Raw genomic sequence first — 24739 nt, forward strand, 5'->3', positions numbered from 1 at the left:
AACTATAGACCAGTGAGCCTGATTTCAGTGCCGGGAAAAATAGTGAAAACTATTCTCAAGATCAAAATTGTAGAGCATATAGAAAGACATGGTTTAATGGAACACAGTCAAAATGGATTTCCCCAAGGGAAGTCTTGCCTAACATATCCGCTTCTTTTTTTTTTTTTTTTTGAAGGGGTTAATAAACATGTGGATAAAGGTGAACAGTAGATTTAGTGTATTTGGATTTTCAGAAGGCGTTTGACAAAGTCCCTCATGAGAGGCTTCTAAGAAAACCAAAAAGTCATGGGATAGGAGGCGCTGGAAATTGGAAGAAGGATCCAACAGTAGAAAATAGGATAAAGCATAAACGTTGGCAAGTTAAATGTAAGACATTGATAAGACAGGCTAAGAGAGAATTTGAAAAGAAGTTGGCTGTAGAGGCAAAAACTCACAGTAAAAACATTTTTAAATATAACCGAAGCAGAAAGCCTGTGAGGGAGTCAGTTGGACCGTTAGATGATAAAGGGGTTAAAGGGGCACTTAGAGAAGATAAGGCCATTGCAGAAAGATTAAATGATTTCTTTGCTTCGGTGTTTACTGAAGAGGATGTTGGGGAGGTACCCATAATGGAGAAGTTTTCATGGGTAATGATTCAGATGGACTGAAACAAATCACGGTGAACCTAGAAGATGTGGTAGGCCTGATTGACAAACTGAAGAGTAGTAAATCACTTGGACCGGATGGTATACACCCCAGAGTTCTGAAGGAACTAAAAAATGAAATTTCACACCTATTAGTAAAAATTTGTAATTTATCATTAAAATCATCCATTGTACCTGAAGACTAGAGGATAGCAAATGTAACCCCAATATTTAAAAAGGGCTCCAGGGGCGATCCGGGAAACTACAGACCGGTTAGCCTGACTTCAGTGCCAGGAAAAATAGTGGAAAGTGTTCTAAACATCAAAATCACAGAACATACAGAAAGACATGGTTTAATGGAACAAAGTCAGCATGGCTTTACCCAGGGCAAGTCTTGCCTCACAAATCTGCTTCACTTTTTTGAAGGAGTTAATAAACTTGTAGATAAAGGTGAACTGGTAGATGTAGTATACTTGGATTTTCAGAAGGCGTTTGACAAAGTTCCTCATGAGAGGCTTCTAGGAAAAGTAAAAAGTCATGGGATAGGTGACGATGTCCTTTCGTGGATTGCAAACAGAGAGTAGAATTAAATGGGCAATTTTCTCAGTGGAAGGGAGTGGACAGTAGAGTGCCTCAGGGATCTGTATTGGGACCCTTACTTTTCAACATATTTATAAATGAACTGGAAAGAAATATGACGAGTGAGATAATCAAATTTGCAGATGACACAAAATTGTTCAGAGTAGTTAAATCACAAGCAGATTGTGATAAATTGCAGGAAGACCTTGTGAGACTGGAAAATTGGGCATCAAAATGGCAGATGAAATTTAATGTGGATAAGTGCAAGGTGATGCATATAGGGAAAAATAACCCATGCTATAATTACACAATGTTGGGTTCCATATTAGATGCTACAACCCAAGAAAGAGATCTAGGTGTCATAGTGGATAACACATTGAAATCGTTGGTGCAGTGTGCTGCGGCAGTCAAAAAAGCAAACAGAATGTTGGGAATTATTAGAAAAGGAATGGTGAATAAAACGGAAAATGTCATAATGCCTCTGTATCGCTCCATGGTGAGACCGCACCTTGAATACTGTGTACAATTCTGGTCGCCGCATCTCAAAAAAGATATAATTGCGATGGAGAAGGTACAGAGAAGGGCTACCAAAATGATAAGAGGAATGGAACAGCTCCCCTATGAGGAAAGACTAAAGAGGTTAGGGCTGTTCAGCTTGGAGAAGAGACAGCTGAGGAGGGATATGATAGAGGTGTTTAAAATCATGAGAGATCTAGAACGAGTAAAGGTGAATCGGTTATTTACTCTTTCGGATAATAGAAAGACTAGGGGGCACTCCATGAAGTTAGCATGTGGCACATTTAAAACTAATTGGAGAAAGTTCTTTTTCACTCAACGCACAGTTAAACTCTGAAATTTGTTGCCAGAGGATGTGGTTAGTGCAGTTAGTGTAGCTGGGTTCAAAAAAGGTCTGGATAAATTATTGGAGAAGTCCATTAATGGCTATTAATCAAGTCTACTTATGGAATAGCCACTGCTATTAATTGCATCAGAAGCATGGGATCTTCTTAGTGTTTGGGTAATTGCCAGGTTCTTGTGGCCTGGTTTGGCCTCTGTGGAAACAGGATGTTGGGCTTGATGGACCCTTGGTCTGACCCAGCATGGCAATTTCTTATATTCTTATCCTCTGTTGCTGGTCTTGTTAAGTGTTTTGTTCTTTCCCAAATCAAGGATACCCTACCCCCCTGGGAACTCCATTTAGCCAAGCCCTGGAGGGGGCTTTCCCTTGCCCTGGAAATAGAGACCCATACATAGATAGAGGTAAAAAAAAAAAATGTAAGGAATGAGTACATCTGTGATGCTGAGGCCTAAGTTAATTTGTGCCATAATTTCACCTGATTTCCTATCAGTAAAGACTTGATTTTTTTGGCACTTGGAAAGAAACCCTCTCCCAGGAAAGAGAAAGTTACAAAGTCACTCCAGGCCCTGAAAAATAAGTCGTCCCCCCCCCCCCCCCCCCCAAGAATATCAACCCTAGGGGAAAGACAGGATGAAAGCAAGTCAGGAGTGGTTCCAGCCCTGAAGAAATACTTTTATGGCCCCATTGGTGGGTTAGCCACCCAAATATGGGGTTACACAAATGATAACAAATGATAACATCAAGGGGCACCCTGCAGCGCTTCTCACCCCACAGTCATGGGAGGGGAAGTGAAGGAAACAGCTTGATCTTCACCTGGAACTGGAAAGAAGCAGCGATGTAAGTGCTGCGATCATTAGACCCGCCCCCCCATGACATCAACATCAGACAGTTAAGACAGCCTCAACACCAGGCGTCGCGTGTGGGAAGCCAGATAACATCAAGGGGCACCCTGCAGCGCTTCTCACCCCACAGTCATGGGAGGGGAAGTGAAGGAAACAGCTTGATCTTCACCTGGAACTGGAAAGAAGCAGCGATGTAAGTGCTGCGATCATTAGACCCGCCCCCCCATGACATCACTAACATCAGACAGTTAAGACAGCCTCAACACCAGGCGTCGTGTGTGGGAAGCCAGATAACAACAAGGGGCACCCTGCAGCGCTTCTCACCCCACAGTCATGGGAGGGGAAGTGAAGGAAACAGCTTGATCTTCACCTGGAACTGGAAAGAAGCAGCGATGTAAGTGCTGCGATCATTAGACCCGCCCCCCCATGACATCACTAATATCAGACAGTTAAGACAGCCTCAACACCAGGCGTCGCACGCCAAAGGGGCTCTCCCCTTTATGCACCCCTGCTTGCAAACCTTTGTGTATATGTAAAAATTTATTTTTATGTTTCCTTTGTTAACTAAGCTGTTTCATTGTATTCGACTAAGGAATTTTTTCCTGCTTTTTCTGTTTCACTGTAAACCGGCATGATTTGCATTTAATGCAAGAATGTCGGTATATAAAAGTTAAAAAAATAATAAATAAATAAATTTATTAAAAGTGACATGCAATTACTTAAAATAGTTTTCACTAAGTGCTGTTGTACCTTCTGATTTTTAAAGTATTCTACGCTTTATAGATCTGATTAAAGCAAAACTTTAAGGGCCTGGAAACTTTTTTTCCCCACTAGCTCAGATTCAGCTGTTGGGTATTTACATTGTTAGAGAGAGTGCACTGTAACCTCTTTTTAAAGATATTAGGTATTTTTTAAAAATGGTTGCTGAAAATCACTCTTCTTCCAACCATCTGAATTATTTGGTTACACCAATAGCAAGATATCTTTCACACCACATGATCATATCCAGAAGTCTCTCTCCTAGAAGATGTGCATTTCAAGTTGCCATGGGTACAGCAAGGCTTCCATTTCTACCCCATTTCATTTATCATTGCTCAGGCTTTCCTTCTCCCAACCAGATTTCTGTTTATAAGCCTGGCAAACCAAGTGAGCCCTTCCTTAAAATCTCCAGGAGAATTTTAGTTTACTGGAATTGAAACACACTAAGGTGGTTCTCAACTATAAAACAAGAGCAGTGCAATTTTCCTGGGTGGGAGGAAAAAAAAAAAGAAAAGAATTATGGGGAAGAAGAGGAAGTTACAGAACGAGGGGAACAGAACCCCCCCCCCCTTCTCTACCTTTAAAATGGATTAAACAAAAAAAAAAAAAAGTTTTGCTATAAGGATGCACATTGTTTCAGTTGAATAATTTTTTGAAATAAGCCTTGAAGCAGTTGTTACTTTCTAGCTACTATGTGAGAGCAAGAAGAGATCTAAAAATGTATTTTTCACTTAGTTTTCAACAAAAATTAAAGACAACTTGTTAGCACGATGTGAGATTTGCCATAGTTCTGCGTACTTCAAAAAATAATTTTTGCTGGTGGAACTTTTTTTTTTTTAAACTGCCAACGATAAGGCTTCCTTCTCCATAAATTGTAAGTGGTGCTATTTCAGCCTTGTTGAAGTTTAGGCCCCCATTACATCATGGCTTTCCAAAAACTTCTCCTGGTGACTTCAGTCAGAATTTCAGGATAGCCACAATGAATACGCATGACAAACCTGCAAACACAAGACCAGTATGTGCAAATTCACCTCATGCAAATTTATTGTGGACATCCTGGAAACCCAGCTGGTTGTAGGATCAAAGGCCAGGTTTGGGAAACCATGTAGATTTTATGTAAAATTATAATGTACATTAATGGAACAAGTCAAAATGGATAGGACTGAAAATATCTCTAGTATATTTATTTATTTATTTATTTATTTATTTAACAATTTTATATACCAACCTTCATAGAAGATTACCATATCGGATCGGTTTACAGTTTAACAGAGGGAAAAAACTAGAGTAACAAATTCACGTAAACGAAAGATAACCAAAGCAGTAATAAGTCAAAGTTACAATCAACAAGGGGCGGGAACTTGGAAGCTTGCAACAAGCTGGAAAGAAGAAAAGGCCAGTAAAGTAATTTTACCGTAGAGTACAAGTTACAAACTTAAGAACGGTGCTTTAATCTGAAGTCTAAGAGTCCATTTATTTTTTTCTTTGAGAAACGGTATAGCGGCTACCCTCATACAGGTAAATTTTTAAAGAGTTCGTGAACACCTATAAATGCAAATATTGGCCACACAAGCAAAAATATGCTTCATTTTATACTGTGCATGCAAGTACCCACATATCATTTAAAATATCCCTACCGCGCATATCGTACTCACAAGTAGAGACCTGATAGCAGCAGGAGTCCCTGCTGCTATCAGGTCTCTACTCAGGGAGAGAGATCATAGCTGTTGCTCACCTAGTGAAAAAGAAATGGAGAGATAGAGGAAGGGAAGAGCAAAGAAACCAGAGAGAATAAGAAGATGTAGGGGGAAAAGAGGGATCAGGTGAAGAAGGGAGAATAAAGTCAAAACGTGTAACAGTTAATAAGCAAATTAAAACATGCAAAAATAAGAACAAAATTTTAAAAGATAAAAATAGACAAAATAGGAAACATTTAGTAAAAACAGTAAAAAATTAAAAAAAAAAGGGGGACAGGTTTTTTTTTTTAACTTTTAAAAAGATTTTGCCTGGCATCTAAGGGCCTTATTTTAAAAAGCATTTACTCGAGTTAAGTGGGCTTTTGAAAAATTACTACAATATATACCATTGAATTGTCTATAGATTTACTCGCGTAAATGGCTTTTAAAAGTTGTTACATTTACGTGCGTACCTCCTTTTGAAAATTACCCCCTAAGTTTTTTGAAAAAATTCCAGCCCTTACCATTTATCTGTGGCATCTCACTCTTTGGGTCTGGGTATGGTATGTGTCTCTGTATGTGATGTGGTCTATCTGCCTGTCTCTCTCTCTGTGTCCATCAATGGTATATCCATGTTATCTGTCCTCTCTCCGGGTATGGCAGGTCTATGTTTGTCTGGGTGTTGAGTTTCTATCCCTCTGTAAGGTGTCTGTGTGTAGTGTGAGTGAGTGTGCTTACTTTCAGCAACTTGAAGAGAAATAAAATGGGGACTGAGCTACTAGCCAGTAGTGTGGCTACCTGGTGGATTCCTTTCATGTATATATATAGGGCTGGTGCATGTAAAACTTCATGCATAACTCATTATGGTCAAGTGCGTTCTTTTACTAGAGTTCGTAAGAGAAACTCTGGGGATGGGGCAGAGTTGGGCAGGGAAAGAATTTATGCACACACTTTCAATTTTTGAAAGGGTGCACACAAGTCTACATGCAGAAAGTTACACCTGCTCCTGCATACCAGGGACACCCATAAGGTTTCAAAGCGGACTTGTACGCATAAGTCTGCCTTGAAAATTTAAACTGAAGACTATGGGGATATAAGCAGGCTGTTTGAAAATTGTCCTTGCTATGCTGCAAGGAAAAGCAACAACACGCTTTATGGCAGATATTTTTAATGTAATCACATTATATGCATGGTTCCCATTTTCTGCAACAATTCACGAGTGGCAAATTGTGTGAAACTCTGTAGACAAAATTTTAAAACTTTATGGCAGCTCTGTAGCATAAAAGAGGTCTATAAATGTGCAAACTCTTTATTATATATCTGTTTAAGAAAAAATAATTTCCTAATTATATAAAAGACTATATATATTCTACTCTTGCAGTTTGGCCAGAATTGGTTTTCATTTCTCTAGTTAGAGTGCCAGAAAGTTAACTCAACATATTATATATTAGGCTCTTGGTATTAAGCAAACACACCAAGCAGGAAGCATTCACTGCTCATGACACACCTTACATTAGATGTAAGTCAGAGGGGTCTAGAAATTGTAATTTATTATTGATAGTAATGCAATATTATTTCATTAGATTTTCTCTCATTTAAATTTCATCATTAGTTCACTGGTAGTCAGGGAGGAAGGAACTTCCTTAAAATATTATTCAAATACAAATTCTCAATAAGAAGCAATGATTATGACCCATTAATATTTATTTAGTGTTAGTTGACAATATGGAACATATTTTAAATATTGAGGGAAAACTGGATTTAAAATTATTCAATTTTTTCCTATCAGGCACTTTTAGATGAAAGGTTTCTTGCATGTCCTTAAGGTAATCATAACTGTTTACTACCCAATCATGTTAATATCTGTGACTAAGCTTCCTGAAGCTCCTCTTGAGTTCTGAGCCACTTTCTACATGTGAGAAAGCATGCTTTTTCTGTCTAGTGGTTATTTTCCTTTCCACTTAAATATGAATATAAAATTGAGTTTAAAAATTAATTTTAAAATGACAGACAACTAGGTATATCACTGAGTTCTCTACTATTGCTTGTTCCTTTTTCATGATTCAAAAATGTCTTCAAGGATCATTCTTATGGGTAAGTGTAAAGATTAACCCTTCCTAGTTGAGCTGAACTATCCAGACGTGTGGAAATGTTAGCGGGTGCACGGGCAGTTGATGCAGGCACTTCAGCAGATCCTTGGATGAAGCTAAGGATGCTGAGCTCTTTGAGTTGAGAATTAAATTACCCCATCCCCCCACCAACTCAGTCAAGTATGTACAGACCTGAGTAATGCAGGAGAGTCACCAGCTGTGGAATCTCCGTGACCAAAGAGTAAACAGCTGCAGTAGTCTTCAGTGAATTTGCTAGTGAAGGGCCTACTTCACCAATAAGAAGCCAGACATCTGCTCTGATGATATCACCCCCTTCTTACAGTATTCAAGCAAAGGGTGTTGCTCTAGAAACCCCAGCTACAATGGAAAAACTTTTGGTTTGCCCTTTCTAAAAGCTGGAGGTAGCTTTGCATAGGGGTTTGGAAAGACTGGACTCCAGATTATAGGAGACTTAAATGTTCTGCCCATGATATGAATTTGCAGGACTTAATTTGTGAAACATAAGGATGTAAACAGTGAGATTTCTGCTTTGCAAGCAGTTAATAATTCTTTAAGAATCAGATGTGTGATGGCAGAAAGAGACTGTATGGCCTATCTAGTCTGCCCATCTACACCAACTAATTCAGTTTACAATTCCTATCACTCCTTCAGAGATCCTCTGCATTTAGCCCACGATTTGTTGAAATCAGATACTATTTTTTGTTTCTACCACCTTGACAGGGAAGCTGAACCCCCCCTCTCTGAAAATAAATATTTCCTTAGATTTCTCATGAGTCTAACCCCTTTCATCCTATTCCCATGACCCCTCAATGTAAAGCCTCCTTTCCTTTGAAATAGGTCCACCTCCTGTGCAAGGAAACCTTGGAGGTATTTAAAGATCTCTATCATTCCTCCCCTTTTTTCTAAGGCAGCGGTGTCACAACACACCAGTGTGTCACCAGGCACACGCAGGTGAGTTGCCACTTCCCGGTCCCCCGCTGTCCCAGCTGTTCTTCCTGCTCCAATGAAATGGAACTCTTCCTCTGCCCAAGCAGATTGCAGCAGGAGAGCTGGAGTCAGTGGCACCAGCATGGTCTCTTCTTCCCACCCCTGCAGCCCGGAAGAGGAAGTGCAGAGCAGCAGCTGGACACCCTGTTAGGTAAAGTCTCTGCAGAGCTAGCCAGAAGAAGAGCAGCAGTGCCGACTCAAAGCACAACAAGAAGCAAAGTCTGCCCTTGTGGCCAATGGGACTCCTTTCTTAAGGCCGCGAGGGCTGGAAGATGAGGCGGCTGTTACTTCCCAACTCCCCACTAAACTAGCGGCAGCGAGTGAGTGTGAGAGATAGCATTTATGTAAGTGACTGAGAACCTGTATGTATGAGAGCACGTATATGTATGATTAAGAGCCTGTGTGTATTTGTGTGATTGAGAGCCTATGTAAGTGAGAGAGCGAACATGTGTGTGACTTAGAGAAAAGGAGAAATTTGTAAACAACCTCTCCTCCTAATTTTTAATTATTGGGTCTTTGTAGCTGCTGTTTTGAAATATTGTATTGGTGTCTAGAAATTTTTGATATGAGTTTTTAATTGGATCAGTTTTAAAATAATCTGTTCTTTTTGTTAGTATGGTTTTACTGCTATTTTTATATTTCATGAGAACTGGTGATGTTTCTCTTTTTCCTTTGTTACCCTGCATACAGAGACTCTGGCTTGCTGCGGTTTCTAGTTCAGATTTTATCTGCATGCTTCTACTTATGGTCTCTATTAGGTGAGGGTCAGCATATGCAATTGAGGTGAGGGATTCTGCTGGTGTGTAGTTTCTGGGTAGGGCTCTATAGCAGCCTGGCTTGTTCCATTTTCCTAATAGAAGTATTGGAGTTTTAAGGCCTGATGTAATATTTTCAGTATTGCCTTTTCTTAGGTAAGATGGTTACTGTTTGAGTGCTAGAAGCTGGTGCTGTTCTAGTATGGGAGGTTTACTATTTATATAGTATGTTCAGAGACAATACTCTTATTTTTCCCTTGTGTCATTCTTAACAATAAAAGTAATATGGGGCTTTTTTTTTTTTTTTATTTCCACCATAAATTGTAATGATCATGTATGTGAGAACCATCTGTCAGGTGTGCCCCGACTGAAAAAATGTTGAGAACCACTGCTCTAGGGTATATGCATTTAGATCTTTAAGTCTGTCCCTTCATGACTATTTTAGTAGCCACCTTCCAGACTGACTCCAACCACTTTGTATAAGAAAAGCAAAATTGCTTACCTTGTAATAGGCGTTATCCCAGGACAGCAGGATGTAGTCCTCACATATGGGTGACATCAGTAATGGAGCCCTATGTACGGAAAAACTTCTATCAAAGTTTCTATGAAACTTTTGATTGGCACCAGAGTGGCTACTGAGCATGCCATAATATTCCCTGCCACAGGGGTCTCCCTTCAGTCTGTTTTGTAGCAATTAGCGTTAGCCAAAAATAAAATAATAAAACTTTTCGGACCCAACTCCGCGGGGTGGCAGGTGGGTTTCGTGAGGACTACATCCTGCTGTCCTGGGATAACACCTATTAAAAGGTAAGCAATCTTGCTTTATCCCAGGACAAGCAGGATGCTAGTCCTCACATATGGGTGATTAGCAAGCTAGAGGCTGAGTCATTTTGTAGTGAAGCAACAGTGAAGTATTGTTGTTGAAATGAATCAGCCGAAGATCACAGCAGGTTGGATGTAGAAGGAGTTGGGATTATACTGGAAACAAGTTCTTTAAGACAGATTGTCCATAGGCTGAATCTTGTCTTCCTTCTTTGTCTAAACAATAGTGAGCTGCAAAGGTGTGAAGAGAACTCCATGTTGCTGCTTTACAAATGTCCAGAATAGGTACAGAGCGAAGGTGTGCTACTGAGGTTGACATTGCTCTGACTGAATGTGCTTTTACTCGCCCTTGGAGAGTAAGGCCTGCTTTCTCATAACAAAACTGTATGCAGTCTGCTAGCCAGTTTGACAAAGTATGTTTACTCACTGCTTTACCTGGTTTGTTTGGATCATAAGATACAAATAGTTGACTGAACTTTCTTTGGACTGCAGTGCGGTTTAAATAGAAGGATAGTGCACGTTTACAGTCCAAGGTATGTAAGGCCCTTTCTCCTTGGTGAGAGTGAGGCCTTGGGAAGAATGTTGGTAAAACTATAGATTGGTTCAGGTGGAATTCCGTGTCTATTTTTGGAAGGAATTTGGGATGAGTACGGAGGACCACTCTGTCATGTAGGAACTTTGTGAAAGGTTCGTATGTGACAAGTGCTTGTAGTTCACTGACTCTTCTAGCTGATGTAATGGCTATGAGGAATACAGTTTTCCCATGTAAGATATTTAAGGTCGCAGGTATCGATTGGTTCGAATGGAGAACGCATGAGCCTGGCTAATACCACGTTCAGGTCCCATTGTATGCTTGGGGAATGAAGTGGAGGTTTTAGGTGAGTTAAAGCTTTCATAAATTTACTAACGAGAGGCTGTGTAGAGATAGGTGCGTCACCCAGCTTGTTGTGGTAAGCTGAGATAGCACTTAGATGTACTCTTACAGATGAAGTACTAAGACCAGAGTCTGAAAGATGGTATAGGTAATCTAGTAATGAGGTAGTGGGGCAAGTGAAGGGATCTAAAGATTTCTGAGTGCACCACAAAGTAAACAGTTTCCATTTGTAGGAATAATTCTTTCTAGTGGAAGGTTTACGTGAAGCTATAAGCACTTGAGATATGGTAGTTGAAAGGTTGAGTGGTTGTAAGATCAAGCTTTCAACATCCATGCTGTCAGGGATAGGGATTGAAGGTTGGGATGGCGCAACTGACCCTGATCTTGAGTTATGAGAGTGGGAGCTACCCCCAGGTGAATTGGATCCCTGACAGAGGTCTAGCAGTGTGGGAAACCATACTTGACGAGGCCAGTATGGGGCTATGAGTATCATGGTCCCTTTGTCCTGTTGCAACTTCACTAGAGTTTTGGTTATGAGTGGTATCGGTGGATACGCGTATAACAGGCCTGAGTTCCAATGGCGAGCAAAGGTGTCCTTTGGTAGGCTGTTCTCCTGTTGTAACAGGGAGCAGTAATTGTTCACTTTGTAGTTCAGATGGGATGCAAAGAGATCTATTGTTGGTTGACCCCAGCGTTGGAAGATCTTGGTTGCTATCGTTGGATCCAAGGACCACTCATGTGGTTGGAACTGACGACTGAGGCGATCGGCTATTATGTTGCGGATGCCTGCTAGGTAAGTGGCTCGTAGACGAATGGAGTGTGCTAGGGCCCAGTCCCAAATCTGGGCTGCTTCTTGGCAAAGGAGGTAGGAACCTGTCCCCCCTTATTTGTTGATGTACCACATGGCTACTGTGTTGTCCGTTTGGATCAGAACAGTTTTGTGTGAAAGGCAGTCCTTGAACGCATGTAGCGCATAACGTATAGCTCGAAGCTCTAGAAAGTTTATTTGGAAAGAGGCTTCGGCTTTTGTCCAAGTCCCTTGGGTCTTGAGAGGACCAATGTGTGCTCCCCAGCCTAAGGTGGAGGCATCTGTAGTTAATGTGACTTGTGGAACTGGTTGCTGGAAAGGCAGACCTTTGAGCAAATTGTTCGTTAATGTCCACCAGAGGAGAGAGGAATGTAGTTCCTGCGTTATCTGAATGGGAGTGGACAATGGTTGAATGGCTTGAATCCACTGAGATTTGAGTGTCCACTGCATTAGTCACATGGTCAATCTGGCCATGGGAGTGACGTGAACTGTGGAGGCCATGTGTCCGAGTAGGGTGAGGCACTGATGAGCTGTAACTTGAGATTGATTTCAGAGAGAGTGTGCCAGGAGGACAAGTGTTTGAGCACGGTCTCTTGGAAGAAAAGCTTTTGCTATGATGGTGTTTAAATCTGCACCTATGAACTGTAGTAGGTGAGATGGTGTGAGATGGGATTTTTGGTAGTTGATGAGAAATCCCAAGGAGTGAAGCAAGTGGACTGTGAGCTTGAGGGATTTGAGAGCTCCTTCTTTTGTCTGACTCCTGATGAGCCAATCGTCCAGATAAGGGAATACATGCACCTTTTGTTTGTGAAGATGTGCCACCGCTACTGCCAGACACTTTGTGAACACTCGAGGTACTGAGGCTAGGCCGAATGGTAGCACTTGGTATTGAAAATGTTAACCTTTGACCAGGAATCGCAAGTATTGGCGACGTGGAGGAAAGATGGGAATGTGAGCGTATGCGTCTTGAAGATCCAAAGAGCAGAGCCAATCTCCTCTTTGAAGGAGAGGTAGCACGGTGCCTAACGATACCATCCTGAATTTTTCTTTTTTGAGAAATTTGTTGAGATTTCTGAGGTCGAGGATGGGACCAAGGCCTCCGGTTTTCTTTGGAATGAGGAAATAGCGGGAGTAGAATCCTCTGCCCTGCTGAGGGCCGGGAACTGGTTCTATGGCCCTGGCTCTCAGAAGGGTGGATAATTCTGCTTGTAGAATTTTGGAATGTTGATTCACTGTCCAAGATGAGAGTGGTGGATTTTCTTTTGGTACAGTGAGAAAATCTAGTCGGTAACCATGGGCTGTTATGGAAAGAACCCATTGGTCTGTGGTTATGGAGGTCCAGGTATGATGGAAATAGGTTACCCGACCTCCTACGGGTAGGTGTGGAAGTGGGTTGGTGGGGTGGCTGCTGCTCTCCGATTTCTTTCAAAAACCTGATGTTGAGGCAGTTTGAGGAGGCGGTTGGGGACTTGCAGGCCTTTGCCTAGCTTGTGGACGTTGAGCTGGGCGAGAAGGTCTTGTCCGGTTTGATGGGGGATAGTATCGGCGCTGACGGTAGTAAGGGCGCCTTATATCTCTTCTAGGAGGTCTTCTAACCGGGGGTTGAGTCTCCTGAGGCAGTAAAGAGAGCTGCTTAAGCGTCTCAGTATGATCCTTAATTGTTGCAACTGCTTCTTTGACTTTGTCACCAAAGAGGTTATCCCCCAAACAGGGAAGGTCTGCTAGCCTTTCCTGTACCTCAGGCCGGAGATCGGATGCCCTAAGCCAGGCCCATCTACGTGCTGTTATACCAGAAGCGGAGAGTCGTGCTGCAGTTTCAAAACTGTCGTAGGTGGCTCTGACTTCATGTTTGCCTGCTTCTAGGCCTTTATGCACTAGTTGATGGAATAGTTCCTGATATTGATCAGGAAGGGTAAGTACTAGATCCTGTACTTGCTTCCAAAAGATTTCTTTGGTATTGGTTCATAAAAAGTTGGTACGATGCAATACGAGAAACCAACATAGAACCTTGGAAGACTTTGCGGCCTAAGTTGTCCATGAACCTGTTGCCTTTCCCCAGTGGTGTAGAGGCATGAGACTTTAGTCTTTTGGCCTTCTTCTGGGCAGACTCTACAACCACTGACTGGTGAGGTAACTGGGTTTTTTGAAATCCAGGTATTGGTTGGACTAAGTAAGTGGCATCTGACCTCTTATTGACCGCTGCCAGTGAACCGGGGTGTTCCCACATTCTGTACAGGAGTTCTTGTAAAACTTCATGTACCGGCACAGCCAAAATCTCCTTGGGAGGGTCTACAAACTGTAGGACCTCCAGTGTCTTTTGCCTGGCATCCACTTCTGCATGTAACTGGAAGGGGATGGTGTCCGCCATGTCCTTCACAAAATTTGATAAGGATAAATCTTCAGGAGGAGACTTCCTACGGTCCTCAGGAGGAGATGGTTCAGACAGTATGTCTTCCTCTGATGAGTACTCCGTCTGTGTCTGTGCCCGTGTCTTTTGGTGACCTTGGTATAACTGGCACCCTCAGTGGCAGTGTGGGCATCGATGGAAGTAATGGAGAACGAGGCTGATGAGGCCTGGGAACTCCTGAAGGTCCTGGAACCGGTTCTTCTTGGATGTCTCTGGGTTTGTTCGAGATGGCATCGAGAAGGGCATCCAGTTTAGACATCAGCGGTTGAAGAACCGTGAAATTCGAAGGTGGCACCGATGGAGTAACCGGTGAAGGCATCGGGCGAGGCAATGCGGGCATCGGATGCTGAATCGATGGCTGTAGCGGCGTCGATGGATCAGTAGGCATCGGAGCTGGTGTCGATGGCGACATCGGTGTCGATGGCTGGCATGGCACCGCTTGACGGATATACACGTCAAGTTCCGCCCGCATAGCTGATGGAATCAGAGCAGCTATGGGGGAGGCGGCGATGGCGATACCGATATCGGTGGGGATCGCCCCGGTACCATAGGCCTTGGAACCTCCGGACTCGTCCGAGCTTTCTTAGCGGAGGATGCCGCATCCTTCGATGGCTCAGTGGGCACCGGCTCGGTGGCGTGCTGTCAATGCCGATGCTTCTCCTTATGTTTTTCGCTGCCGGAGGTGGACGCCTTAGATGATGGCGAGGGGGAGGAGTAGAAGCGTCTCCTGCCTCACCTGGAAGTCATCGTTTCAGCACAACTTGCCTTATCGATCTTGCCGGCGATGACTGGGCAGACGTCGATGCCGATGAAAGCAATTGAATCTTGAAGAGATGTTCCATCTTCTCCATCCGGAGCCGACGTCCCTTCGATGTCATTTCGGCACATAAAGGACAAGACTTCACGTCGTGTTTTTCGCCGAGGCAAAGAACACATTCTTGGTGCAGGTCCGTAATGGACATGTTTCTCGCACAATTCGGGCATTTTTTTAAACCCGAGGCCATTTTTGCCGGACAGCCGTCGACGGCAATGTGAGGAAAAATTTCGGTATGGAACCGACGAAAACTCGGGGAAAACTGAAACCGCGATGGAACGGAAGGGAGACCCTTGCGGTGGAAGTTTTTCCGAACTTTTTGAAAAGTTTTGTAGACTGTGAAAATCACCTCAGCACTCCAGATTAACCGCGAGGCTAACGGCTCCGCGAAAAAAAGAAGACTGAAGGGAGACCCCTGTGGCAGGGAATATCATGGCATGCTCAGTAGCCACTCTGGTGCCAGTCAAAAGTTTCATAGAAACTTTGATAGAAGTTTTTCCGTACATAGGGCTCCATTACTGATGTCACCTATATGTGAGGACTAGCATCCTGCTTGTCCTGGGATAAATGAAGTTACTGGAGAATAAACCTAAAAAATTAAATCCCCAGATTATTGCTCTCTCAAGTTGTCCAGTATCCCATCTCCTAGTTTACTTATGCGACACCCCTATCAGATCTGGCCACTAGATGCCACTATCCCTGTATCCGTAAACTCAAACACACTTAGATAGGAGCCATCCATACCCTTTCAGTGCCCCCCACCTGGAGATTCTGAGTGGATGACTAAGCAGTATTTAGCCCAGCCATTTTAACACTCGGGGGGGGGGGGAGCACAAGGGGATCAGTTAGAGAGAGGAGCTGCAGAGGCAACAGGTATTTTTTTCCACAATCTGGTAGGGTCTCCCAGCCTTGCCCAAAGACGTTTTCTTTTAGAAGAGGCCTCACCATGCACTCCCTGCCAGAGGCAGGGCAAGGGGGCAAGGGGCTCTCTTCAGGGAACCAAAGACCTGAGATCCTGCTCTACTCGCTAGGTAGGCAAGCACCAGTGATGGATCAAGCTGTAAACAGTGAGGGCAGAGAAGCTATCCACATTAGGAGTTAAAAGTATTTTTTGGACTAAAAAGTAGTGGGGAGGTTTTTGGATCCCCTTTCTGGGACTGTAGTGCTGTGAATAGCCTAGACCCCAGATTTTTCCACCAGTGAAATCACCTAAAGTAACAGATAAAGAGAACAAACAACTGAATCTAAGGAAGAGCAAGAGAAGGAGATCCCATCTGGATTTTCCTCCCAAGGAAACAGGACAGGCTGAGTATCCATGGAGGAGATTTCTAAAGGTAGAATTTTTGCAAAGCACAGCAGCTGGGAGAGTAAGTTCTTTTAAAATCACCATGGGCTCTACCCAGAGGTCTGTAATAAGAACACCTACTCACAAAGAAAGAAACCCTGTAACTAGTCAGATGTACACTCGTTTTGGACAATGGACTTTAATTTGACTTTAAAAATCAGTAAGCTTTATTTTAACACCCAGGCCTGGGAGTTCTTACAGTCTCTCACCTCATAAGAAACACCTAAATTACAGCACACACACTGGCGACCTCTTTTCATCATCTGGGCCATAAGCGAGAGCTTCCCCCCATAAAAAGAGTCTCCCCCAAGGATTAAGAGTCAGCGTGAAAATGAATAGCTAGCCAGAGCAGGCCCTGAAGATATACATAAGATTGTTGTCTTCAGGATTTAATACACCACACTAAGGGTTACACTTAGAGATATTTATTGGAAGTCTTAAGGATTCTAGAAAAATGACAAGCTATCTACAACCTATGATATATCTTCCCATGGTCAAACCAGAAGATGTTCAACCAGGTGAGCGACAAGCTGTATAAACATCGAAACGACAAGTTTGAGCAACTTTTTGGAACTGTTACAGGGTGAAATTCCAGAACTTGAGGTATTCTTTTGGTATCTTTTGTAAGAAATAGACAAACTGGATTCTAACAAAGATGTTCTTTATTAGTAATAAAATACATCATCCTTGATGTAAGCAAAAGTCATTCCGTCAAGACAAAGGAAGTGTCATGATCAAGTCATGAAACTTGGGCTACTTTTAAGCTCCAATTTCCATGTAAACTTTTTCTCTTCTTTATCAGGATGTTCAGTCTTGGCCCATTAGCTCTGTGATTTGGTTTCTTTCAATATGGTTTGTTAAATTCTCCCTTCGTTAAAGGGTTGTTCAATTTGCTGTTTGGAAAATATGAGATCATGCTCCTTTTCTTTTTTTCCCCACTCTGGATTCAGTATCTTCTAGTGACTTGGACTTGTGGGTTGTCAAATAGCTTATTGGTATGGAGCCTTATTAAATAATGATAGAAGCTTTAGTAGGATTGTTTAGGCCTTACTCATTTGTCCAATCTGCTATTTATAAATACTAAACTCCACTAGATTAAATCATGGAAATGAGTCACTTGATGAATTACTAAAACTTTAGCATTCAGTGGAGTAAATAACTCTGTTAGGATTAATCACTGTGCAGCTAGAATTTACCACCATGTAGAAAGAAACTTATTTCTGTACAGCCTTTAGTTGTTAGATTTTTGTGGAACTTACTTTAAATGAAGCCTCCCATAGTGTCATGGGATGTTAGTACCATGCTCAACTAGTTCATGAAAGCTCTCTGAGCTTTAAAAACTCAAATATTTGACATAGTATGTTGTTTTTTCTGTTAGTGGTGACTTCAGCTTGCAAAATGAACAAGGTCCAAGTTCTAATTGCTTACTTTGCATGCGTCCCATGTAGTGTGTAGTGTCCAACTTACATCTTAATTCTTTAATCATGCTACTAACATTCTTCTACAAACAGTATGCCCATAAGGACGAAGTAATCCTTCATACTTCAAACTACAAAAGAGCTGCTGATTTCTATCTGGAGCTGACGCAAACCTTTAGAAAGGCCAATAAGTTGGTTTCTTTTTAACCCAATAAAGCTAGCAAAGTTGTGACAAAGTGTACCATTTCCAATTGGGTAGCAGATTTCATCTCCTTCGGTTAGTCCCTAGTAGAACTGACATTAGAGGGATATCTGAAGGTCCATCATGTTACGGTGATGGAAATGCTAGTTACCAATTTAAGTATAATTCCGTTGAAGAGATTTGCAAAGCTGAAATATGGAGGTCAGTCCACACATTCACATCACCAGGACACAACCTTTGATGATGGGCTAGTTATTTAAAAATGTATATACCGTCTAAGCAGTTTACAGATAAACATTCATGAAAATCATGGGAGGAGAAATAGCCTAGTGGTTAGAGCAGTGGACTACAAACCAGGAGACCAGGGTTCGAGTCCTGCTCTTGCTCCTTGTGACCTTGGGCAAGTCACTTTACCCTCCATTGCCTCAGGTACAAAAACTTAGATTGTAAGCTCTCTGGGGATAGAGAAATACCTACAGTACCTGAAAGTAAACCAATATCTTGATTGAATGTCAGAATATAAAAAAAATAAATAAAAATAAAAAGATGAAAAACCACCTTGTCTATCTCTGCTCATAGATTTGGAATCTGAAGTTAAATACCATCCTGTTTGAGCAAAATACTAAATTTCCCAGTTCTCCAAGAGGACAGAGGATGGACAATCCAAACCTATTTCCCTCTTTTAGGAATTTGGTTTGGTTCTCTCTCTTTAAAAAAAAAATTGTAAAACAGGGTTATCCCCAACAAAAATGTTTTTCGTCTGTTGGTCACTGTCTCATTTGCTCCACTTGCATAAAGACAACCCTAAGCTATAAAGTTCCAACTGCGTAATAGTCTAACTGCTTGTTCTGAAAGAAAGTAAAATTATGCATCTATATATAAGTGCTTTCTGAAGACAAGTAGTTCAGTCACACAAACCCACCCACCTCCCATTTGGGAGTTCTCTCCCTGCTTAGCTAATTGGGAATTGAAAGAAGCAACAGGAAGTCCTGCACATATTCAGTAAAACAAACTTTTAAGTCTTTGATGGGCAGCTCTAGAAAATACATTAACTTGGCACCTCAACTAGAAACAGTTAACAGTGTTTCTATGTATATTATACATAAGAGGGAACACCAGTGTTTACATGTTTAACATCACCCTCTTTACATATGGAGAAATCCCCTTTCATTTCAGATCTAAAAATAACATACCCAGCACTCAATGATCTTGATTTTTAAAGTGATTAATATGCATACAACCCTGTTTTGTGCGCTTAATGGTATTTTGAAAATCAATGGAAGCCAGTGCACACAAAACCCCAGTTTCATGTGCACTTTTACACACACAGATGTTCCAGAGTTGGGGGAGGGGGGGGAATGATGCAACTTACACACATACCTTTTCATTTTAAAAAGAGCATGCACGTAGCTTACCCCGCACACAGCAGGTATAACGTTGTAAAAAGTAACTTGCGCATGTACTGTGCCAGTTACCCAAGGGTTTTCAAAATTGCTTCCTTGAAGCATATGTTTGTGAACTTTATCACTGTGTGCTATAAAATTACTCTCAATATAACTGATTAGCTCAAATACTTTCCTTATAGCTTTTGCAAGCCATATTACACATCCAGTAATGTCAAGCACTATATTCTTATCTTAGAACTGTGAGCAAGCAATAACCTTAACAGACAGTACTTTCCTTTCAACATTTATGATTCAGTTAATTTTATATAAAATTGGGGTTTTTTTCATTGAGGACTGCATTTTTTGATAATCTGAACTGTTCTCAGCCATATTAGTTTTGGCTTGTGGGCGAGCTATACTGCTGAATGAGAAGTCAAAGATTCACTTGTTCAAATACTAGATAGATTAGTGAGACATGTCATTATGGAGATATTTCCTAATGCACATGTTTAAAAAAGTAAACATGTGCTTTCTTCTGATGCATGCAATATACTTACTCTAATAAAAAGATTAAGCAAGAATGGAAGAGCAATACCAAGGCATTAATGAAACATGAAGACTGGGATATATTAATTTGGTCCACTCTGCAATAAAAATCATATTTTGGAAAATAATTTTATTCATTCATTTGCTAAGCAAATACTACATATACAAATATTTAAATCAACATATACCATCTTCCTTTAGTCATCACTCCTAACTCCACTATCTTCCCTATATTATTGTATTTTGTTAGATGAGTATTATCATTCAAACAATACTCATTTATTCAAATGTAATCTAGCAAAATGTTGTAGGTTGTAGAACTAAAATGACACATAGTATGGTTAACATAATCTGCCATTTTTTTGAGAGCAAAATCTCTTTGCTACACAAAGTGTTGCAATATTTTAAAGCAGCAGTACTACCTATAATATTCTAAATAAAAAGCATCAGCACTTGTTCTACGTTATGCTCTAAATACATAATTCTGAAGCCACAGTATGTATTCAAAGGGCTTTTATAAGTTCCTTCTACTTAAGAGTGCTACCATTGGGAATCTTAGTTAATCAAAATGCTGCTGTACAGATCCTCCTCAGAACCACATTAAACCATTACATTGCAGAATTAGCTATAACAGAAAATGATGGCAGATTTGTGTTCCCAATTAACAGAATATGCAAAAAGAGAATGTGGCTTATTTCCTAAAACCTCATGTATTAGGAAAATTAAAAATAGGAGATCTAGGAATAAGACCAACAGGATAAAAAAAAGAGCAGACAGACAAGCTGATATTTAGAGGAATTGTCAGTATCATTACTTTAAGAATCCTGCACGAAAATATCATTACAAATAAAGAAACATACAAAGTACACAGTTTTTCAAATGTTATATGGCTTATACCAAGTAGGCAAGTTTGTTCAATCATTTGGAAAGATGACAATTTAATTTAAAAAATTAAAATCTAATTTACTAGCTGGGGAGTACTTAACTGCAATCAGGCATAAACAAACATACCTGAATCCTGCCTCAGTTCATAAATAATCACATGACAGGAAATACAGTAGAGTAACACAATTGAACATTCAGGAACTGCAAAAGTTAGGCATAAAATACAAATTGTGAGTGCATTCCTATGCAAAAAGGTCAAATATGACATATCTACAGAACAAATAAAATTAAACTACATTTTCCGCATTTTAACTGTAAAATATTAAGTGAGTGCACAAAGATGGCATGCATCTGTCTTGAAGAAGAATATGACACAAAGGGATTGGAAAAAAGCCTATAAGTTGTGCATAATTTATAGGGACTTGTTTCATATAAGAAAGCCTATAAACATTTAGAAACTACATCTTGGGTAGTTATTGAGAAAGGGAGGGGGGGGGCGGGAAAAGATTGACCCAAGTTCTTAGTATAACTTGAAACATGAACCAATTACCAAATTTCAAACAGAAAAAAAAATCTAAAATAAAAAAATATTAAGCCTGCTATAGGGCACTAAATGATGTTAGGATTTGTGTCAATACTTTCAATCATTTCATCCAAATGCCTACATATCTCTCATCTACTAGCCTTTTCTTAAATATTTATGGTTGTATTGATATTCTTCCACTATTGTTACATCATTAAAGCTGCAAAAAATATATCTTTGTTTCTTTGAGAAATTATTTCTGTAAGAATGTGTTCATACAAATATAAACATATATATTTTAACAGGATTCAGCATAATGTAGTAGACTAAATATGATTTATCTTTAGGTCTAGGACCAAAAAAAGGTTCTTTTATGAATTAATGCATCAAAAGACCTTCTTTAAAATTATACTAAAAAGGTGCTCTGACTGGATTGTTCAGAGGATTCACTATTCCTACTTACCACGTTCCACTGGAAGCAGCTTAAAAAAGATTAGTTTCTAAAAAACTATACATTTCTCAAACTGATTACTAAATTATTTATATTTTTAAAAAGAAAATACCTTGATCAATCCAGATTATAAATCAAATAAATTAGTAAACATAATACTGTATTTGTTTCTTCAAAAATAGTTCAGAATTACAAGGTTAACTAAATTAAACAAAAAATGAAAGGTTGCTTTCCTTCCATCACAAAAAGTAACTTTTACACTCATTGCCCTGATTCATACTTTCCAATAAAAGTACATATTTGCCTACCTCTCTTGCCAACCTGAAATACCTAAAAATAATTAAACATTTTCAATCACCTTACAACAACTTTTTCATCAAACCTCATGGTACCAAAACAAAACAAAAAAAAAAAAAAAAACCCCACATACACAACAATAATCCACTAAATGGCGCCCAACTGGAGCGGGAAATACACAGCGCATGCGTCAGGCATGCCGCCCGGTGTCCCACACCAGTGCATCAGGTCACGTGCTCCAGTGCAGCTGTTGCAATCACGTTAATAACTACCCGCATGCGCACAAGCGAATCATAAGAATGAACTCAGCCCGCTGCGTCCGTCGGGGAGGGCAAAAGAAAAAAAAAATCCTGCTCATAGAAAACGGCTTTCAAGCGCTATATATTACATTGGAAATAAAGGCACAACCTACCTTCCCTTGCGTCGCTACCTCCTTCTTTTCCCGTAGGCGAGCGCACCTCCGACGGCTCCAGTGTATTTTCCGCTCTCTCCGCCGTTCTCTCTCTCTCTCTCTCTCTTTGCCGAGATTCAAACAAACTAGGCGGCTGAGCTGTCTGCCCCTCCTCCCCCACCGCACGCGCTAGTCCGTTATGCAAATTACACAAGCGGAGACGCCCCTCTCTCGCGGTGGGCCAATCCATGGCGCGTTCTCCGTTCGTTAATATGCAAAACAGTTGGGAAGCTATTTAAATAAAAAAAAAAAGTGGCGGTTGGGCACACCCCCCTTGGCCGCAGCTGGCTGAAGGTTGTTCGGCTGTGGTGGAACGTTCCGACGAGAATGGTTTTTTTTTTAAGGTAGAACAGCATTGTTCTCATCCTGCCGACTTCTGTCTGCAGATCAACGGCTAGGCATTTTTAAACGGACTTGCAGTTGTTCTTCAATGGAGAGAGAACTTGTTTTGCATCGTAAAAGTCAAGAATAAACATAAGTCAAGCGTTAAGTAGAGTCATTCTATTATGGTTCTGGATTATTTTGCTTGGTTATCTGTCTTTTGTTTGTTTTTTTTCTTGAAGATAATCTCATGTATAAAACTGAAAAAAATATTGTTGCATTCTGTTTTTAGAAAATACTCAAACACTTTTCACTATATAGTTGTCTCAAGGTTTGTTTTCAGTTTAGTGTTCAACCTACAATTTTCTTTTTTTTTATTAGACATCTGTCATCAAATATAAAGATTTAAAAAAAATAGAACCTTTATTTATTTCTGCTCTAGTGTTCTAAAATGTGTTAAATTTTGCTTGTATCTCACCACAGATTCTACGCATTCTACGTAAAAACATCTGGTGGTAATCGTAAGCATAAAATTTGAAAATCATGTAACAAACCAATACTGAAATACAAGACAATTTCTCTTTTTGCTTAAGAAATCTTGTCAGTTTTTTTAAATGTTCCACAACATGGGAATATTACAGCAATATGCTACTGTTTTTGTTTTTTTTTTTTCTTTCATTATGATTTTCCATAATCATCTTGCTTTTAAAGGTTTCTGTTTTATTTTCTTTGTTTATGAGGTTTATTTCTACTCATCTTGCTCCCTAAAGCACAATAGCGCATTTGGGAGATTCAGGCTGTTATCAGCTGTGAGCAGGTAAGGCAGAAAAGAGAGTGGTAAAAACAGTGGGACATGATGAGGCGGTGTTAAAGTATGTCCCAGAAAAAGATAAAGGAGACCACACTCTGAAAACAGTAGTCCTAGTTGGGGAAAGTGCATGAATTACATTATGAATAACAAAGTACTAACACTTCATGTATCATATTTCTAATGGCTTTAAGCTTCTTTTCATTTAAAGATTTGTTTACTTTTACCAGACTTCTTTAAGCTGCATTTCAACATAATTTGAGAAAACGCTCAAGTTTTTTTCCCCCCGCAGAGCACTGTTATGTCACTATGATTAGAGCTTGACTTTAAAGTGGTAAAACAACTCTGCCTCACACAGTAGGGTGGTGTCATGTTAAGTCCACTTTCTGTATATAAGACGGTGGCAGTGTTCAGCAACTGTTAGAATAGTTCTGCAACTTTCCATTATGCTACAAGACAAGAGCAGAGATTTAAATGCCGGAGTCTATGTGAACATGAAACAACTCATTAGGCTAATCCAGTGGCTCATGCCCCAACGCTGCCGAGCGACAGATTTCTGCTTATATCGGTAGATTTGAGTGCCCCACAGAACCAATGTTTTTGAGCCTGAAGCAGGGGGTAAGATGGCTGCCACCTTGTCCGTAACCTCTGCTTCTCACAGAATGCCATTTAGGACCTACAAACTCTACCTGAATATATAACTGTCTTTGCAAATTTGAGCTCAAGGCAAGTTATCTAAATCATGGAGGAGACTCTCCTTTTGACTTTCAGGCGAACAAGGATTCTTGAGGGTAAAGAAAGATGAAAAGAAATGAATACTGATGTTTGCTAATGTTTTGGTACTGCAAAACATGTAGAAAATATTTACTTCTGTGCTAGTTTCTACTCCCTACTTATGTCCCTCCTAATTTATAAAATATGGTAACTGCCTAATTATGCACCTCTTGAATTGCTAAGCCACAAACAAATGCTGTTTTGTGACTTTCAACTATCATGATGCTGCTGCTGCTGAAGTTTATGGAGGTGAACAACTTTGTGGAGGAGGTAGGTATCACCTTCATAATGAGGATGAATTAAGAGGTATGAAATGGGGGATCTGTAAATGTGCATTGCTCAAACAAAATTAATGAAAACGTACTTACATGTTAAATGAAATCTGAGCTTTATGAGGCACTTGGTCAAGTAACTGAA

General features: G+C 40.5%; 1 protein-coding gene across 2 annotated transcripts in view; it reads right to left on the reverse strand.

Annotated features, from left to right (window-relative positions):
• ATF7IP (activating transcription factor 7 interacting protein) overlaps positions 1 to 22559 on the reverse strand; it is a 331366-nt gene extending 308807 nt beyond the window's left edge. Inside the window, exon 1 of one of the 2 annotated variants that reach the window (XM_029590341.1) lies at positions 22381 to 22559. The gene's annotated coding sequence lies outside the window, so the exon portion shown is untranslated. The remainder of the gene's footprint in view (positions 1 to 22380) is intronic. The other variant, XM_029590340.1, reaches the window with a different exon arrangement.
• Positions 22560 to 24739: the final 2180 nt, after the last annotated feature.

Source organism: Rhinatrema bivittatum, chromosome 2, assembly GCF_901001135.1.
Source record: "Rhinatrema bivittatum chromosome 2, aRhiBiv1.1, whole genome shotgun sequence".
Classification (NCBI taxonomy): domain Eukaryota; kingdom Metazoa; phylum Chordata; class Amphibia; order Gymnophiona; family Rhinatrematidae; genus Rhinatrema; species Rhinatrema bivittatum.